Raw genomic sequence first — 20,155 nt, 5'->3', positions numbered from 1 at the left:
TTCTGGCTATTATGAATAAGGCTGCTTTTTAACGTAGGTAAGCAGATGTCCTTGTTATGTGCTGTTGTATCTTTTGGGTATAATCCAATGAGTGGCATAACTTGGTCTTGAGGAAGCCCTACTCCCAGTTTTCTGAGATAGTGCCAGACAGATTTCCAAAGTGATTGTACTAGTTTGCAATCCCACCAGCAATGAAGGAGTGTTCCTCTTTTTCCACATCCTCTCCAACATGTAGTGTTGCATGAATTTTTTATCTTAGCCATTCGGATGGGTATAAGATGGAATCTCAGAGTTGTTTTGATTTGCATTTCTCTGATGACTAAAGATGGTGAGCATTTCTTTAAGTGTTTCTCAGCCATTTGATATTCCTCTGTTGAGAAGTCTTGTATAGTTCTGAGCCCCACTTGGGTTATTTGGTTTGGTAGTGTTTAATATCTTGAGTTCTTTAAATATTTTGGATATTAGACCTTTGACAGATGTAGGGTTGGTGAAAATCTTTTCCCACTCTGTAGGCTGTCGCTTTGTTCTCTTGACAGTGTCTCCTGTCTTACAGAAGCTTCTCAGCCTCATGAAGTCCCATTTATTAATTGTTGACCTTAAGGCCTGGGCTATTGGTGTTCTGTTCAGGAAATTGTCTCCTGTGCCAGTGTGTTCCAGGCTCTCCCCCACTTTTTCTTCTAACCAATTTAGTGTCTCTGGTTTTATGTTGAGGTCTTTAATCTACTTGGACTTGAGTTTTTGCATGGTTACAAATATGGGTCCAATTGCATTTTTTACACATAGACATCCAGTTAGAACAGCACCATTTGTTGAATAAGCTTTTCCTTATCCAAGAATATATTTGGCTTCTTTTTCAAAAATCAAGTGACCGTATGTGTGTGGATTCATTTTTGGGTCTTTGATTCAATTCCATTGATCCACCTGTCTATTGCTGTGCCAGTTCCATGCCATTTTGTTTAATGTTGCTCTGTAGTACAGCTTGAGATTGGCTATGGATATTCCTCTGGATAATCTTTTATGGTGTAGGATTGTTTTTCCTATTCTGGGTTTTTTGTTTCTCCATATGAAGTTGAGAATTGATCTTTCTATGTCTTCAAAATATTTTTAGGCATTTTGATAGGGATTGCATTGAATCTAAAACTGCTTTTGGCAATATGGCCATTTTTACTATGTTAATTCTCCTGGTCAACGAACAAGGGAGATCCCTCGATCTTTTGATGTCATCTTCAACCTCATTATTCTGAGATTTAAAGTTTTTTTTTCAAACAAGTTCTCCACCAGCTTCGTTAGAGTTACTACTCTACTAGAGATATTATATATTGCTGTGGCTAATGTGAAGGGTGTAGTTTTCCTAATTTCTTCCTCTGCATGATTGTCATTTGTATATAGGAAAGCTACTGACTTTTTTGAGTTAATTTTGTATCCACCCAACATGCTGAAGGTATTTTTCATCTGTAGGAGTTATCTGGTGGAATTTTGAGTATCACTTATACACACTATCCTATCATCTGAAAATATGGATAATTTTATTTCCTCCTTCCCAATTTGGATCCCCTTGATCTCATTTTGATGTCTTATTACTCTGGCTAGAACTTCAAGAACTATATTGAAGAGCTATGGAAAAAGGGGGCAGCATTGTCTGGTCCCCAATTTTAGAGGAATTTCTTGAATATTTCTCCATTTAATTTGATTTTGACTATTAGATTGCTGTATATAGCCTTTATTATGTTTAGGTATGTGCCTTGTATTCCCTATCTCTCCAAAACTTTAAACAAATGGGTGCTGAATTTTGTCAAATGATTGTTGTGCATATAAAGAGATGATCATGTCTTTGTTCTTTCAGTTTGTTTATATGGTGGGTTACATTGATGGATTTCTATATAGCATACCATCCCTGCATGCCAGGAATGAAGCCAACGTGATCATGGTGAATAATATCTCTGATATTTTCTTGTACTCGTTTTGCAAGTATTTTATTGAGTATTTTTGCATCAAAGTTCATACTCTTATGGTCTGAATTTGGTCTGAAATTCTTTTTTTTTTTTGCTTGGGTCTTTTTGGGCCTCATAGAATGAATATAGCAATGTTCCATCTGTTTCTATCTTTTGGAATAGCTTGAAGAATGTTGGTATTAGCTCTTCTTTGAAGGTCTGGTAGAATTCTACCCTGAAACCATCTGGTCATGGGCTTTTTGTGGGGGGGATTGCTTCTATTTCTATAGGAGATATAGAACTATTTAATTTGTTTATCTGATCTTGATTCAATTTTGGCAAGTGGACTCATTGAAGAAAATTGTTGATTTCCCTTAGATGATCAAATTTTGTGGCATATGTACCTTAAAAGTAGGATCATATGATTCTTTTTATTTATTCAGTGTCTCTTGTTATATCTCCCTTTTCATTTCTAATTTTGTTGATTTAGATAGTGTCGCTAAGCCTTTTAGTTAGTTTGGCTAACGGTAAGTCTATCTTTTTGATTTTCTCAAAGAACCAACTCCTGTTTTGTTGATTCTTTGAATTGTTCTCTTTGTTTCTTATTTATTGATTTTAGCTCTGAGTTTGATTATTTCCATATGTGTAGTTCTCTTTGGTGTTTCTGCTTCTTTTTTTTTCCATGGTTTTCAGATGTGTCATTAAGTTGCTTATGAGGGATAATTCCATTTTCTTTATAAAGGAACTTAGTGCTATGAATTTTCCTCTCAGTACTGCTCAATGTGTCCCAAAAATTTGGGTATGTTGTTTCTTCATTTTCATTGAATTTCAGGAAGTCCTTAATTTCTTTCTTTATCTCTTCCCTGCCTCATGTGTCATTAAATAGATAGTTATTTTATTTGCGTGTGTGTGTAGTCTTTTTGATATTTCTGTTGTAGTTGAAGCCCAGCCTTAAGCCATGGTGATCTGATAGGATTTAAGGTATTATTTCAATCTTCTTGTTTCTGTTGATATTTGCTTTGTGATCTACTATGTGATCAATTTTGGAGAGAGTTCCATGGGGTGCTGAGAAGAAGTTATAATCCTTTGTGTTTTGGTGAAAAGTTCTGTAGATATCTATTAGATCCATTTGATTCATGACGTTGGTTGATGTCATTATTTCTCAGCTTAATTTCTGTTTCAATGCCTTATCTTTCAGTGAACTGGGAGTTGAAATCTCCCAATATTAACATGTGAGGATAGATGTGTTGTTTAAGCTTTGTTAATAGTTATTATACAAATGTGAATGCCCTGGTATTGGGAGCATAGATGCTCAGAATTGTGATGTCATCTTGGTTGACTATACCTTTGATGAGTATAAAGTGCCCTTCCTCATCCATTTTGATTAATTTTGGTTGAAAGTCTATTTTTTTTTTGATATTAGAATGGCTACACCAGCTTGCTTCTTGTGACCATTTGCTTGAAATACTTTTTCCAGCCTTTTATCCTGAGAATTACCTCTATCCTCTGTCTATCCTAGTGGCTGAGATATGTTCTTGAATGCAGAATAATGTTGGATCTTGTTTATGCATGCATTCTGTTAGTCTGTGTCTTTTTATTGGACAATTTAGTATGTTGATGTTGAGAAGACTTAATGACCAATGATAGTTAATATCCTTAATTTTGATGTTGGTTCCCATAGGGAGTTTGCGTGGTTGTGTTTTGCAATGGTGTAATTATCTATTTCCTGTGTAATTTGATTGTAGCTTGTCACTTTGGGGCAGAATTTTCCTTCTATTAATTTCTGTAAAGCTGGATTTGTGGATAAGTATTGTTTGAATTTGGTTTTCTCACAGAATATCGTTTTTTCTCCATTAATGGCTGTTGAAAGTTTCACTAGGTATATTAGTCTGGCCTGGCATCTGTGGTCTCTTAGGGTTGGCAGGATCTCTGTCCAGGCCCTTCTGGCTTTTATGGTCTCTGCTGAGAAGTCGGGTGTAATTTAGATAGGCTTGACATTAAATGTCACTTGGCCTTTTTCTTTCACCGTCTTTCAAATATTTCTGTTTTGTATATCTTGTGTTTTGATTATTATGTGATGAGATGTTTTTCTTTTCTTATCTATTCTATTTGGTGTTCTGTAGGTCTCTTGTATGTTTATAGACATCTCCTTCTTTAAGTTTGGGAAATTTTCTTCTATGATTTTGTTGAATATATTTTCTGTGCCTTGGAGATGCACACCTTCTCTTTCCTCAATGCATATTGTATTATCTTCAGGTTTCATCTTTTCATGGTGTGCTTGATTTCTTGGAGGTTTTGTGTCAGCAATTTTTCAGATTTACCATTTTCTTTGATGGTTGCTTCAGGAATTATGACCCTATCCTTTAGACCCAAGATTCTTTCTTCCATCTCTTTGATTCTGTTAGAGAAACTTACCACTGTGTTGTTTACTTTCTTCTCTAAGCATTTTCTTTTTTAAAATTTTTTATTAATTTATTTTTGTTACATCTCAATGATTATCCCATCCCTTGTATCCTCCCATTCTTTCTTCCCTCCCATTTTCCCCTAATTCCTCTCCCATATGACTGTTCCTGAGGGTGATTTCCTCCCCCTGTATATGCTCATAGGGTATCAAGTCTCTTCGCGGTAACCTGCTATGATTCTGAGTGACACCAGGCTTCCCCCTCCATGGGAAATGGTCAAATATGAGGCACCAGAGTTCGTGTGAAAGTCATACCATGCTCTCCACTCAACTGTGGAGAAAGTTCTGTCCATAGGCTAGATCTGGGTAGGGGTTTAAAGTTTACTGCCTGTATTGTCCTTGGCTGGTGCTTTAGTTTGAATGGGACCCATGGGCCCAAATCTGCCTATCACAATGTTCTACTTGTAGGTTTCTAGGATGCTCTGGATCCTTCTACTTTGCTATTCTCCCATGCTTCTCTCATCTAGAGTCCAAATAGGATGTCCTCCCATCTGTCCCAGTTTCCTGGTAAGTGAGGGCTTTCATGGGACATACCCCTTGGGCTAATATGCAGATTTAAGTGAGTATATACCATTTGAGTCTTTCTGCTTCCAGGTTAACTCACTCATTATGATCATTTCTAGCTCAATCCATTTGTCCACAAATTTCGGGATTTCCATGTTTTTAATAGCTGAATAGTATTCCATAGTGTATATGTACCACAGTTTCTTTATCCATTCTTCTACTGATGGGCACTTAGGCTGTTTCCATGTTCTGGCTTTTATGAATAAGGCTGCTATGAACATGGTTGAGCAAATTTTCTTGTTGTGTGCTGGAGCATCTTCTGGGTATATTCCAAGGAGTGGAATAACTGGGTCTTGAGGAAGCCCTATTCCCAGTTTTCTGAGATAGCACCAGATAGATTTCCAAAGTGGCTGTACTAGTTTGCATTCCCACCAACAATGAAGGAGTGTTCCTCTCTCCCCACATCCTTGGCAGCATGTGGTGTCACTTGAATTTTTGATCTTAGCCATTCTGATGGGTGTAAGATGGAATCTCAGAGTTGTTTTGATTTGCATTTCCCTGATGATTAAGGAGGTTGAGCATTTCTTTAAGTGTTTCTCAGCCATTTGATATTCCTCTGTTGAGAATTCTCTGTTTAGTTCCAAGCCTCATTTCTCAATTGGGTTATTTGATTTGGTGGTGTTTAATTTCTTGAGTTCTTTATATATTTTGGATATTAGACCTTTGTCAGATGTAGGGTTGGTGAGGATCTTTTCCCAGCCTGTAGGCTGTCGTTTTGTTCTCTTGACAGTGTCTTCTGCCTTACAGAAGCTTCTCAGCCTCATGAGGTCCCATTAATTAATTGTTGACATTAAGGCCTGGGCTGTTGGTGTTCTGTTCAGGAAGATGTCTCCTGTGCCAATATGTTCTAGGCTCTTCCCCATTTTTTTCTTCTAAATGACTTAGTGTTTCTGAATTTATGTTGAGGTCTTTGATCCACTTGGATTTGAGTTTTGTGCAAGGTGTCAATATGGGTCCAGTTGTATTTTTTTACATATAGACATCCAGTTAGACCAGCACCATTTGTTGAAGATGCTATCCTTTTTCCATTGAATGGATTTGGCTTATTTGTCAAAAATCAAGTGACCATATGTGTGTGGACTCATATCTGGGTCTTTGATTCGATTCCACTGATCAACCAGCCTGTTGCTGTGCCAGTACCATGCTGTTTTAATTACTATTGCTTTATAGTACAGTTTGAAATCAGGTATGGAGACTCCTCCGGAGCACTTTTTATTGTACCAGATTGTTTTAGCTATTCTGGGTTTTTTGTTTTTCCATATGAAGTTCAGTATTGAACAATCAATGTCTTTAAAAAATTGTAGGTATTTTGATAGTGATTGCAATGAATCTGTAGATTGATTTTGGTAGGATGGCCATTTTTACTATGTTAATTCTCCCAATCCATAAGCATGGAAGATCATTCCATCTTCTCTTGTCGTCTTCAATCTCTTTCTTCAGAGTTTTTAATTTTTTTCAAACAAGTTCTTCACTTGCTTCGTTAGAGTAACTCCTAAATATTTTATATTGCTTTTGGCTAATGTGAAGGGTGTGGCTTTCCTAACTTCTTCTTCTGCAAGCTTGTCATTTGTGTATAGGAAGGCTACTGACTTTTTTGAGTTAATTTTGTATCCAGCTAATTTGCTGAAGGTGCAGAGAAGAAGGTATATTCTTTCTTGTTTGGGTGAAAGGTTTTATAGATATCTGTTATATCCATTCGACCCATGTCGTTGGTTAATGGTGTTATTCTCCTCTTAGTTTCTGTTTCAATGACTTATCCTTCAGTGAGAGTGGGATGTTGAAGTGTCCCACTATTACTGTGTGGGGATGGATGTGTGGTTTCAGATTTTTTAGCCGATTTTTTACAAATGTGGGTGCTCTTGCATTGGGTGCATAGATGTTCAGAATTGTGATGTCATCTTCATTGACTTTATCTTTGATCAATATGAAGTGTCCGTCCTCATGCCTTTTGATTAATTTTGGTTGAAAGTCTATTTTGTTTGATATTAAAATGGCTTTGCCTGCTTGCTTCTTGTGACCATTTGCTTAGAATATTTTTTCCATCTTTTACCCTGAGGTAATGCCTATCGTTATGGGTGAGATGTGTTTCTTGAATGCAGAAGAACGTTGGATCTTGTTTATGCACCCATTCAGTTAGTCTGTGTCTTTTCATTGGAGAATTGAAACCATGGAACTTTGAGAGATATTAATGACCTGTGACTGTTAAGAGTCTTAATTTTGATGTTGGTTCCAGTCGAGCATTTGTGTAGTTGTGTTTTTGCTATGGTATAGTTATCTATTTTCTGAGTTTTGGTGGTAGCTTGACCTTTTGGGATGGAGTTTTCCTTCTAGTACCTTCTGTAAAGCTGGAATTGTGGATAGGTACTGTTTGAATTTGTTTTTGTCATGGAATATTTTGTTTTCTTCACCAATGTTTATTGATACTTTTGCTGGGTAAAGTAGTCTGGCCTGGCATCTGTGGTCTCTTAGGGTTTGTAGGATCTCTGTCCAGTCCCTTCTGGCTTTTATGGTCTCTGCTGAGAAGCCGGGTGTAATTCTGATAGGTGTGCCATTAAATGTTCTTTGGCCCTTTTCCCTTGCAGCTTTTAATATTTTTTCTTTATTCTGTATGTTTTCTGTTTTGATTATTATGTGACAAGCAGTTTTATTTTCTGGTCAATTCTATTTGGTGTTCTGTAGGCCTCTTGTATGTTTATAGGCATCTCTTTCTTTAGATTGGGGAAATTTTCTTCTATGATTTTGCTGAGAAGAGTTTCTGGGCCTTGGAGTCTGATATCTTCTCTTTCTTCAATGCCTATTATCCTCAGATTTCTTCTTTTCATGGTGTTCTTGATTTCTTAGATGTTTTGTGTTAGGAGTTTTCCAGATTTGGCATTTTCTATAATGATTGCTTCAAGATCTGTGATTGTATCTTCTAGACGTGAGATTCGTTCTTCCATCTCTTGGATTATGTTAGAAAAGCTCGCCTTCTTCTTGGAGGTCTCACATTCTCGTTTTTCTTCTATCTGAGTTTTTGTCATTGAATCCATTTTCACCTTCAGATCTTGAACTGTTTTTTTTTTTTTTTATTTCTTTCATCTGGTTGTTTGTAGATTCCTGAGTTTCTTCCATGTCTTTTTATAGGTCTTCATTGCTTGAACTTTTTCATGTCTTTCATCTGGTTGTTTGCATTTTCCTGAACTTTTTTCAATTGTACTCTATGCGCTTCTTTTATGTCTCTCACTTGTTTGGCTGTGTCTTCCTGCATTTGATTACGAATTTTATTTGTTTCCTCCATTATCATCATCATTTCTAAGGATTTGAGGTCATTTTCTTGTATTTCCATTTTATTTTAGTTCTCTGGGTTGTTTTTTTTGGCATAGCTGGAAACTGTAGAAGCCATGTTGTTTTGGTTTTTCTTTTCTTTTTTTTTCTGTATGCTTTTACGCTGTCCTTTAGACATTTTGCTGTCTCTGTTTTTGTTGGGTAGCTTCCAGAGTTGGGTGGAGGGATTCTGATGCTAGATTCACTTTTTTTCTCATGATTTCCCTAGGATGGAAGCTCTGATGCTTCACTGGTGTGGATGGCAGGAGGCTAGCCCTGTCGTTTTAGACTCTCACAGCCAGTGATCCTCAGCTCCCCTGTACTGTGGGTCCTGCAATCGTTCTGGGTCTCTGAATGAGCGTTGGGTCAGGCCAAGGTATCCACAGCATTTTAGTTCCCCTGCCAAGTCCAGCCAGGGTCAATGGGCCCGAACCACATGTCGAGCTCAGCTAGTTACTATGGGCCCAATCCACACACTGAGCTCCCCTAGGGACTCTGGCCCCAAAATGCATGCAGACTCCAGCCAGAATTTTTGGCCTGGGACTGCACACCAAGCTCAGCTAGGGGCTTTTGGCCTTATGTGCGTGGTGTGGTCAGTTATAGACTCAGGCCCAAACTGTCGCCAAGCTCAGCCAGGAGTTCTAGAATCAAACTGCTCACTGTGTCCAATCAGAGTCCTAGAGCCGGGACTGTGCCAAAAGCTCAGCTAGGGTCTCTGGGCCCAGCTGTCTGCCAAGCACAGCTAGGGACTCTGGCCCCATACTGCATACCTGCTCCACTCGAGTTTCCGTGGTGGAATTGTGCACCGAGCTCAGCCAGGAACTCTCAACCCACACCACGCGCTGAATTCAGCCTGGGACTCTGGGCCTAAACTGCGTGGAGAGTCCAGCCAGAGTCTTAGGGCTGCTGAGTCTGTGCGCAAAGCTCAGCTAGAGGCTCTGGGTCCAATATGACCGGCAAGTCCAGCTAGGGACTCTGGGCTGAATCTGCATGCTGACCTCAGCCTGCGTCAGTGCCCCAGAACTGCCCGCTGAGCTCAGCTAGTGTCTCGGGTAAAACTGATCACTGAGCTGAGCTAGCGCCTCAGGTGGAACTGAGTGCTCCACCCAGCCTGCGTCACAGCAGGAGAACTGTGGCTGAGCTGAGCTAGTGCCTTGGGGAGAATTGCTTGCTGAGCTGAGCCAGCGTCTCCATGGCACTGCACACTGATATGAACCCAGGACTCTGTGGTTGAAATGTCTACAGAGTCCAGTTTGGGTCTCAAGTCACCGCGTGACCCAAGTCGTGCCCAGAGTCCCCTCTCCCGCAGCAACTCCCACTGGCCAGCACACCAAATGCCTCCACCTCTGAGCTGCAAACCTCAGCCACTGCCACTGCTGACGCTGCTGCCACTGCTGCCACTGCTGCTGTTGCTGTCTCTGCTGCTGCTGCTCTGATCGGAGAAATTCCATGCTCCTCCTGTGTGCAGGGGCACTCAGATCCTCTGCACCCTGGTCCCCCCGAACTGTGGAGCACTCCTGCTGCCATGATGTGGGGACCTCGGTGTTCCTGGCTCAGATATCTGTGCAATTCCCTGAATTATAAACTGGAGCTTCCAAACACGGTCCACACTGCTCGCCGCCATCTTGGATCCTCCTCTCTAATCTTTTTCTATCCCGTTTTTCTTCTGTTTCAATTTTCATCTGGAGATCTTGAACTGTTTCATTGATTTCCTTCAACTGATTGGTGGATTTTCCTGGATTCCTTCCAGTGACTCTCTATAAGCCTCTTTTATGTCTTCTACCTGTTTGGCTGCCTCTTTTTTGCATTTCTTTAAAGATTTTATTTGCCTCCTCCATTATCATATTCATTACTAGGGGTTTGAGGTTTTTTTCTTGTATTTCAATTGTGCTTGATTTCTCCAGGTTGCTTTCTTTGGAATAGTTGGAATCTGGAGATGCCATATAATTTTGGGTTTTGTTGTTCATTTTTCTACACTGGCCTTTAGTCATCTTGATGTGTCTGATATTGGGAGGTATCTTCTAATGTCCTTCACTGGTTGTTGAAATCAATTTGTTGATAAGTAATTTTAGGTCGAGGTCCTTTGACTGTAGTAGTCAAGGAACTCTTCCCTGAGAGAGGCAGGCACCTGGTTTTGTCTCCTGAAGACTTTACTTCACACCCTGTGTTCCACACTGGGTCATCCAAGGTAGACGCTGGTGCTCTGCATCTCTAGTATCAGTTTGAGTAGAGTATGTAAAACCAGTTTTCCTATGTTTGGCTGAGCTTTGAATATGCTGCCCTTGGGCCCTGGGGCTTTGGGTCCTAGGCTCAGGTCACACTAGACTGCCTGAACCCCTGTTAGCTTCTAGAAATTGTTGAGGTTTCTGCCTGCTCCAACGAGGTAGTGGGGCAAAGGGTCTGCCTGCCAAGGAGAAAGCAAGTACTGCCTTTTGATTGTTGTTTGTTGGTTAGATATTTGTTCTACCTCCTATGACCTACCCAGCCACTCCCAAGAGTGTAAGAATCCAGCTAGACTATGGAACCTGGCTAGGCTGGGACAGTTGTGACCAGTTATGCCAAGGTAGTCTTCTGCAATAGCCATTTGGTTTCTGTCTAGCCCTGGTAAGAGGGCTGTTTCTGTCCTTGACTCCTAGCAGTGTCTCTGGTCTCAGTTCTCGCTGCTGTGGCTGTGTATCCCTGACTTCAGTAGTTTAAAACTTGTAGGCAGGGTCCAGACTAGGCTCTGGGGACTGTAGTGCTTTCCGTTGAGTTTCTATCTTAGAGATCAGAGCAGTTGGGAACTGTACCCACTGCTGACTGGGTGCTCAAATGGCACCAAGGCTATCTGTGGGCTTGCATGGGTCAGGGGGACCATTATGAGGTCCCAATCCACCCTCATAGCTTTCCCTAGTCCAGTAGGTTTGAGACATCCCAGCAGCATATTCAGTCCCCAAATTGAGTTCACCAGCCCAGCAAGGCTGCTATGTTTCAATTCTTAGGCCGCACAGTGGCAGAGACTGTACCTACTGCAGTCTGGGTACCCAAATGGTGCTTAGGCTTTCTGAGGCCTTGCGTTGGTCAGAGGGTGGGTTAGAGACCCCAAACAACCCTTGTAGATTTCTCTAGTCCAGACAGATATAGGCACCCTCGCTGCAGTTTCAGTGCCAAGTTCTGAGTTCTTCCGTGAAGCAAGGCTGCCACTCAGAACTCATCACTTACACTCTGTGTCCTGTCTCGGCACTGGGGAAATAGTCTGTCCTCTTTCTTTGGGTGCTAGATGACCACCGGAGGTATGACTAACCCGTGGTCATTACTGTGTGGATCTCTTTTGACCAGTTATCCACACCACCCGTAGTCCGAGGGTCCAGTTAGCATCTGTGGTCTCTTCCCTACAGATTAGGCAGCATGCTGCTTCTTGACCGCCATCTTGGCTCTTTGATTCTATCCTCCTAGGTCTCTATTCCACAAGGCAGGCAATCTTGTAATGGCCTTTTGATTTTCAGCTCAAACCACGGTATTTCTGATAAAGGACAACCTGCCTTACTACCCCTCCAGTGGTCTTCGGAACCCGCTATTGGGCACCAATTGTCCTAACCTGCGGAGACCATTCCATGTCTTCTAGAACCTTGAAAATATTTTCTTCAACATTGCAGTCTTCCCAATGTAGCCTATAGCACATCTTTGTAGAGACTCTTCAAGAAAGGATCCAGCATGCACATCATCACATGTGACTGCATTCACCCAATCCCAGGGAGGACCCACCACAGCAGCTCCTGTTACTCAGCAGCCTATTCTTCTTCTCATGGGCAGTGATCCTGTACTCAACATGTTGCAATTTTGGAGCTTGACCAACTCTCAGAGCACCCAGCAGTAGTGCTCAAAGTACAGCACACCTCGAAAATATTTTTATTAATCCCACAGAACTCTTCTAACTGGAAGTGTTATGTGCTTTGTTAGATTGGATGGTTACATTTTTTTAGTATTATGTGTTTAGAGATTCCAAAACTAACATGCTCATATAAGACAGCTCTTCATCAGAATTAAACATCAAATTTAAGGGTTATTTTGATCTTTACTATATATTTCCTCAGCAAATACACAAATGGTACATATTTTAAAACAAAACAAGAAACAACTAAACCATGACTCATCACATATTAGGGTCTGAAAAACACACAAAGTACCCTTCCTAAGTGTTTCCTTTAAATATGAAAGTTAGTTTAAAATGATGATGTTCTCTGAGAACTTGGAAAGCTATAGCTGCTCAAGTAATGGAAAATATCAAGGTAAAGCATCTATAGTTTCCAGAATTTTTCTCAATCCCATATTTGTAGATGTTATGTCTATAGCTAGAATCTGAAATCTATTTTTGTTAGAATGTTGTATCCAGACTCCCAACAGGCATAGGAAATGGTGAGTAGCCACATGACATCAGAAAATCTGAAATAATAAAGGACAAATTTTTTGTCTTAGGCCTTAATGTCAACAATTAATAAATGGGACCACATGAGGCTGAAAAGCAGGAGACAGTAAGGCAGGAGACACTGTCAAGAGAACAAAGTGATAGCCTACAGACTGGGAAAAGATCTTCACCAACCCTACATCTGACGAAGGTCTAATATCCAAAATATATAGTCAGGGTTTCTATTGTTGTGATAAAAAATAAAGAAATGCAGGTGGAGTGTAAAGGTCTTATTTCATCTTATACTTGCAGGTAATGTTCCATCACTCAGGAAAGTCAGAAAGACTTCCCTTATGGAGGCCTTTCCTCAAATGAGAGTCCCTCCCAAAATGACCTTAGTTTGTGTCAAGCAGATGTAAAACTAGCCTGATCATATTTCTTAAATATTATGTGAAAGTGTCAGTCACCAGGTGAGTGCTAGACTATGTGATAGGAACACTATATACAATATTTCTAATTTTCAAACTAGTTCTGCATCTTGCCTTTGGCTTTCCAGGTTAGGCACATGAGAATTGAAATTTAGAAATTATCCAGTTGCCCATGTGTTTAGGTGGAAGAAGTGGGTTTCTGTTCTTCAAATGTGTAAATACACATTACTTCACCTGTTCATTCTTTCTATCCATAGAGATGATAAATTATTTCTATCCAGTTATGTGTCTTATGCTTTATCTTTTATTATGCTTAGCTGTGTGTGCAGAAAGTAAATATGTCATTGATGTTTGCTGAATTAAGGTACAATTGTAAACACATGCATGAAAGTAAACTAAGAGAGAAGAGTGTGTGTTAGTGTGAGAATATATTATATATATATATTAAAACGCTACATGTGAAAAATTATGTTGTTGGTATTCTTGGGTTTAAAAAAACCTATAGTATTTTTATATAATAGAATTGAATTTTATGCAATAGAAAGCTGAAAAGGCAACACTTTAAAAGCATTAACAATAAAATCAAATTCAGGAGCAATTGATGTATTATCCTGCACAGTTTTTAATTTAAAATGAGTACCTCTGTTTTTTTCACTTTTGAACAGGAAATGAGTATTAAGTGGTAGGCACCTGGATGAAGAGCACTTGGTCCAGACTGTCAGCTTCCTGCAACAGCAAAGATCCTCCCTTTTCACTAAGAGCTTTCAAGTAAGTAGTAATTGCTTGATCAGAATGAAAGGCATTTAGTCTCTGATCACCTTTCAGCAAGGTGACATAGTATATTTCTGTGCCTATTTCTGAAAGCAGAGTAATGCAAACAACATTATACATCAAAATTCTATATACTTCAGCTTCTATATATGGATTTGAGCACATGTTCTTTAGATACTGTTGTATGTATTTTAATTTTTGTTTGCCTCCTGCAAACAGTTCAATTACTTTGCTTTTATGTGTAGCAATCATTTTATATATTTATAGATGTTATAACTAATAATATCCAAAATTTTGTTTAACCCGATACACTAATTTCATCATAAATTTCCAATGTAATTTGTTCCTCAAGGCAGTCTGCACATTAACATGCAAATTTTTCTCTTCTGAATTGGATGTAAGAGAAAAAGGCATCCAAACCATCACAGCATGGTTAGACTTTAGTGTAACACAGTCAACTTCTAATAAAATATCATGAGACTACATATCACTACCGATGACATCGCTTCTTGTAATTCTCTAGTTGACACAAGACACTTCAGTGTCCCTTGCACACAGTAAAAACAAATCAAACCTGAAGTAACTGACTCTCTATAAATGTGTGGTCATGAAGTACAAACCCTGAGAGCCAGAGGGTAGACTAAGATGTTAGAAAGTCCAACAAACAATCTAAAGGTGTCATTCTCTTCTAATTTGTTCATTTTCATAAGGACAGCACACACAGGTCTATATTGCCCTGGCTTCCATTTCTTATAAACATAAATTCTGTTTTACATTGAGCCAAATAAAAGAAAGACCCATTGACTATATTACCTTGACTCCCATCTTTCCCTAGGCCTGTTGCCTAATTACCATTAGCTCCTAATGAAATTCATTGTGTTTTCCACTAAAATTTAGGTTAGAAAGGCATAAATGACTTATTGTAATAAATAAAACTGTATTATTGCTGTAAAAAATAAAATAGATAATAACAGCTAATGAAGCCATATGTGGAGAAAGTGATCACATATTCAATGAACTCATATAAAATTTAAGCACACATACATGTATGTATACTCATACATATGTATATATGTACACATATATATCACAAATATTATATATGTTATATATCACACATACATATAAATGTTAGTGGATGTAAGTTGTAGTTACCAGATAATGAAAATACCCTATAAATTACACAAACATAATAAATGGCCATATCAGGTAAGTGCTGTGATTTTTTTCTACAGTTTCAATGTTTCTAGTTTTATATTTTGGTCTCTGGTCTATTGGAAATAGGTTTTCTGAAAGGGGATAGGTATGGCACATGCCATTTTCCCAGAACCATTTCTTAAGGATGCATTCTTTCTTCCACCTTATCTTTTTGACATTTTTGCCAAATATTAAATTACCGAAGTTATACATCCTCATGTTTGGGGTCTTCAGTTTTTACCAGTGTTCTTCATGTCTGCTTTGGTGTCAGTACCATATTGTCTTATCACTATGTCTCTGTAATTTATCTAATAATATATAATGGTAATCCCTCTAGCACTATTCTTTTTGTTTAGGATTATTTGTGAATTCAGGGTATTTTGTGGTTTCATATGAATTTAGAGGGTTTTTTCTTTTTTTTCTGTTAAAAATAAGATGAGAAAGGTGTGGTGGTACACACCTTTAATCCCAGCATTTGTGAGGCAAAGACTGATGGATCTCTGTGAGTTCAAGGCCAATCTGGTCTACAAAACGTGTCCAGAAAGCCAAGGCTACACAAAGAAACCCTGTACCAAAAAATAAGAAAAAAAAACTGATGAGACCTTTGAGTAGTATTTCACTGAAGATGTAAATAGATTTTGTAAACTTGGTTATATTCCTAATATTTATGCAACCAACCCATGAACATGGGGTGTTTTCTTTTTGCTTAGTTTTAAAATTTTTATTGTAGAAGTCATTGACTCCTTTGAGTAGGTTTATTCCTACACATTTTATATTCTGAGTCTATTGTGTGTCCATCATTTTCTTCTGTGTATATTTGTTTTTGAAATACAGGAAGCAATTGATTTGTGGAAGTTGCTTCTGTATCTTGCTACTAATGTAGTTGTTTATCATTTTTAGAATTTTAGTGAAAGAATTTTTACTGTTTCTTGTCCTATATGTGTTAGTTTAATTTTCTTCTATAGTCTTATTACTTCAGCTAGTACTTCAAGCACATTATTAAAAAGGAGGGGAATTGACCTGGAGCAGCAGGTTGTTCTTTGGTAATAGAGTCCTGAGAAAGAGAAAGAGAGAGAGAGAGAGAGAGAGAGAGAGAGAGAGAGAGAGAGAGAGAGGACTATGGAATCAGACAATCAAAATGATAGGAGATTATCACAGCGATGCCATCTCACATAGTTTCTTTTCTCTTTGCAAGTCCTATGCCCATCTGCCCCCACTCTTTTTAAGTCTGATCTCTATCCTCATTTGTCTTTGTACTCCTGCTCCTACCTGGTGTCCTCTCTTCAACTACTTCTGCTGTCTAGTCCCCTCTCAAAGAAATTTAAGCATTATCCCTCTGGTCATCCTTGTTGCTTATCTTCTTATAATCTGTGAAATATAGTATGGTTATTTTGTACTATATAGCAAAAATCGTCTTAGTAGTATATACCATGACTTTCTGCATCTGGATTATCTCACTCAGGATGATCTTTTGTAGTTCCATCCATTTACCTTAAAATTTCATGATATCCTTGATTTTTAATGGCTGAGTAGTTTTCCATTATGTAAATATACCACAGCTTCTTTATACATTCTTTGGTTGAGAGATATCTAGGTTGTTTCCAGATTCTTGCTTTTATGAACAAGGCTGTTGTAAACATTTTGGGCAAGTGTTCTTGTTGTATGGTATAACATCATTTAGGTATATGCCCAGGAATAGTATAGCTGGGTCTTTAGGAAGAGTTTTTCTGAAAAAGTGTCAGATTGATTTCCACAGCAGTTTGTATACTCCCACCAGCAATGGAGTCTTCTGGAAAGGTAAGGGAATGACCTTAGCTGAGACTCTTAGTAGCAGAGGTCATGAAAACTGATGAAGACACCCTCTAACTGGTCAGAAATCCTAGCACAGGGAAGGGAACACCAACCCATTTCCAAAAATTTTGGCCCAAATATTATCCTGCATACATTATGTGCAAGGTTGAGGCAATGATCAACCAATGCCTGGCCTACCCTGAGACCCACTCTATCAGAGAGAGCCAACACCTGGCACTATTAACAATAATCTGCCATACTGTCATTTGAGAGGCTTTACCCAGCAGTGTATCAAAACAGATGCTGAGACTCACAGCCAAACATTAGCCAAGAGTAGGAATCTTGTGGAAAGGTTGGCAGAAAGATAGAAACCTCACCAGGTGACAAATAAAGAGGATGTACTCAGTCCTAATGTGACATGATGGTCTGAAATAAGTGGGTAGGTGGGATCTCCTTTTTTCTGGGCTATAGGGGAGGGGTTAATGGGGGAAAAAGGGGGCAGGTGGGACCAGGAGGGGAGAAGGGAGAGGGCTATAATGAGGATGTAAAGTGAATAAATAAATATTTGTTTAAAAGAGAGGATAGGAGATAAAAAATAAGAAAGTTTGGGATCAGATGTTCTTACACAAATATATCTTATGTTAAACTAGATTATTAAGAAGTGCAGCATGCTTTACATTACTGCTGAGGAAGAAATGAGACACAGTCAAAACAAAGCATATATGGATGTCAGATCATATAATGGGACAAAAATGGCAAAAAGTTAATCCAAAAATATTGTACAACCTGTTTACATAATATCTCTAAAATATTATAGATTGAGCACACATCAGTACTGGGACAGATAATCAGTTGCCCCATATGGGATCTGGAGCTACAATTCTGCAAAGGCCTTGTCTCAAGCTGTCATTACCAACTCTGACAAGAAAATTCTTTGTTCTACATAAGAAGCGGTGGTTCTTCTCTATGCATTATGTCCTTAGTGAAAAACTCCATGTATTACCTGCTGTATGTTAAGCTATCCCTGCATTTGTTTGATAAAGCCAACTTGGATATGGGGAATACTCTCTCTGATGACTGTTAGTATTTTGTTTGCAATTATTTTATGGAGTATTTTTAAATCTATATTCAACTGAGATGTTGGCCTCTAGCTTTCTTTTTTGTTGTGTCTTAATCTGGTTTTAGTATTAGAGTGATGCTTACTTCATGAACAGAGTTTGGGAATTCTCCTTCTGTTTATGGTTTTGAATAGTTTGAGATGGATAGGCTGTAGATTTTCCTTAAATATCTGGTAAAATTCTCCTGTGACTCCATCTGTCTCTGGGCTTTTTTTCTAGAAGGTTTTAACTTACTACTTCTATCTCCTCACTTGTGTGTTGGGTATGATTAGCTTGTTTACTTCATCTTGGCTTAAAATTATGTATAGGTTGAATTAGAAATTCATCAATTTTGCTTAAGTTTTCTGGCTTAACTAGTGCACACTTTAAGAAACCTTGCCCTATGATATTGTGCATGTCTTTCGTGTCTGTGGAAGTGTCCCCTGTTCACTTCTGATTCTGGCAGTTTGGGTCTTCTCTTTGTTTTGGTTAATTTGGCATGACTTCTTTATTTTCTCAAAAACAGAGTCTTAGAGTTGTTGATGTTTTTTCATATTTACTCTTGTTTATATTATTTATTATAGATTATTTATTACTGTCAACTGGTTCTGTTTAGACTAGGTTTTTTCTTTGTTTTTTAAACACTTTGAGTTGCTTCATTAATCCACTTATATGTGTTCTCTCTGATTTTTTTTTAAATGTAGGTACTTTGACCTATACCTTTTTTTTCTTTTAGTTTTTCATGACAGGGTTTCCCTTATGGTCCTGGCTGTTATGGACTTAAAGAGAAGATGACAGAGACAGTTTGCTACCTGAACAGTCACCCAAAACCTCTCTATAACATTGAAGATTCATCTTCAGATTTCTGGAACAATATACCTGATAGACATATTTGTGAGGGAGGAACTATTGAAGACTGTCATACCCTGTCTTTGTAGAGTTAGGCTGGTGACTCTGCCTGCATCCAAGCTTGCCCATTTTTAGGCAGAAGTCTGTCTGTGGGAGAAATGAAGTCATTTTGCCCAGGGGCTTGTTTGTCACAGTTGAACCCATCTCCATAAGGAGGATCTCTGAGGCTCATCATCCTCTTTGAGGAAGGCTTGGTGTTGCCAGGAGTTAACCTGTCCTATTCTCAGTGAATCTTTAAAATAATAAAACATTTTACATGCCGTATGCTGTGTGTCTCTGAGGTTCTTTAAAGAACTTATCTAACTCTTTTACTCTATTTTTCTATAGAATTATATCTATCTGTTACACCTAGGATATATATTCCTGTGGTAAAAATAGATTAGTAATTGATATGACCTTTATTTAATCAACTAACAATTAACTTGTTTAACTTATTTATCCTAAGCACTTTGAAAGTATTGGAAGTAAGCCTTGTATTATAATTGAATTAAATTCATACAATCTAATATTACAGTAGAAATATATATAATGTGTGTGAAGAATAATCTTACATTTGAAGTCTACACCATTGTATCTAAAATTAAACTTATTTTGTAACTATATACAAAATTCTGTATTAGGGAATTAAAAATGACCTTGCAAGTTCATGAGAGTTTTTATACTTTTTCTTAATTTCTTTTTACTTTGAGCCATTCATCATGCTTTAAAGTGTTGTTAAATTTCTAAGTTTGTGTATTTACTAGAGATTTATTTGCTGTCACTGTTGTTTTATTTCATTGTGATCAGATAAGATCACAAAGGACTGATTTCAGTTTTTCTGAATTTGTAAAGAGTTGTTTTATGTCCCAGGATGTGTTCTAATTTAGAAAAGCTTCCTTGTAATGCTGAGTAAAATGTGTTTTCCTTGGTGTTTGTGTGAAATATGAGACAGATATCTGTTAGGTCTATTTCATATTTGATGCCAAATTATTTTGATGTGTTGGGAGCACTGAGGTCCTTGACAACATAGAGTACCGGGGACCGAGAATGGGAAGCATGAAGGATTCTCTTCAAAGGACCATAACATGCTATTTTTACTCAGAAGGCTGGGAATTATAGGTGAATTGTATTATCTGTTGAGCTATGCCATATCAGGCTCTCACAACCAAGACTGGTAATGGTTAGTAGTCTAAGTGTCCCTTATATTATCTGTATAGTCAGGCTTCCACAATTGAGACAAGAGGTTGCTAACAGTCTATCCAAAGGACCCCTATGCTGTCTCTATGACAGACCATGTCAAACCCCTTCCTATTTCCTTTAGCTAATGCATATATAGCCTA

General features: G+C 38.3%; 1 protein-coding gene across 3 annotated transcripts in view; it reads left to right on the top strand.

The window, feature by feature from the left end:
- Window positions 1–20,155, top strand: part of NAALADL2 (N-acetylated alpha-linked acidic dipeptidase like 2) — a 1,351,869-nt gene that overhangs the window by 279,045 nt on the left and 1,052,669 nt on the right. For 2 of the 3 annotated variants that reach the window (XM_084769006.1, XM_084769005.1), the window contains one exon: window positions 13,737–13,839. The gene's annotated coding sequence lies outside the window, so the exon portion shown is untranslated. Of the gene's footprint in view, window positions 1–12,732; window positions 12,855–13,736; window positions 13,840–20,155 lie in introns of those variants that run through there. The other variant, XM_084769007.1, reaches the window with a different exon arrangement.

This window comes from Acomys minous (assembly GCF_964271855.1).
Source record: "Acomys minous genome assembly, chromosome: 19".
NCBI classification, from domain to species: domain Eukaryota; kingdom Metazoa; phylum Chordata; class Mammalia; order Rodentia; family Muridae; genus Acomys; species Acomys minous.
Note: the sequence above shows the minus strand (reverse complement) of the source record. Positions and strands in the feature narration are given on the sequence as shown.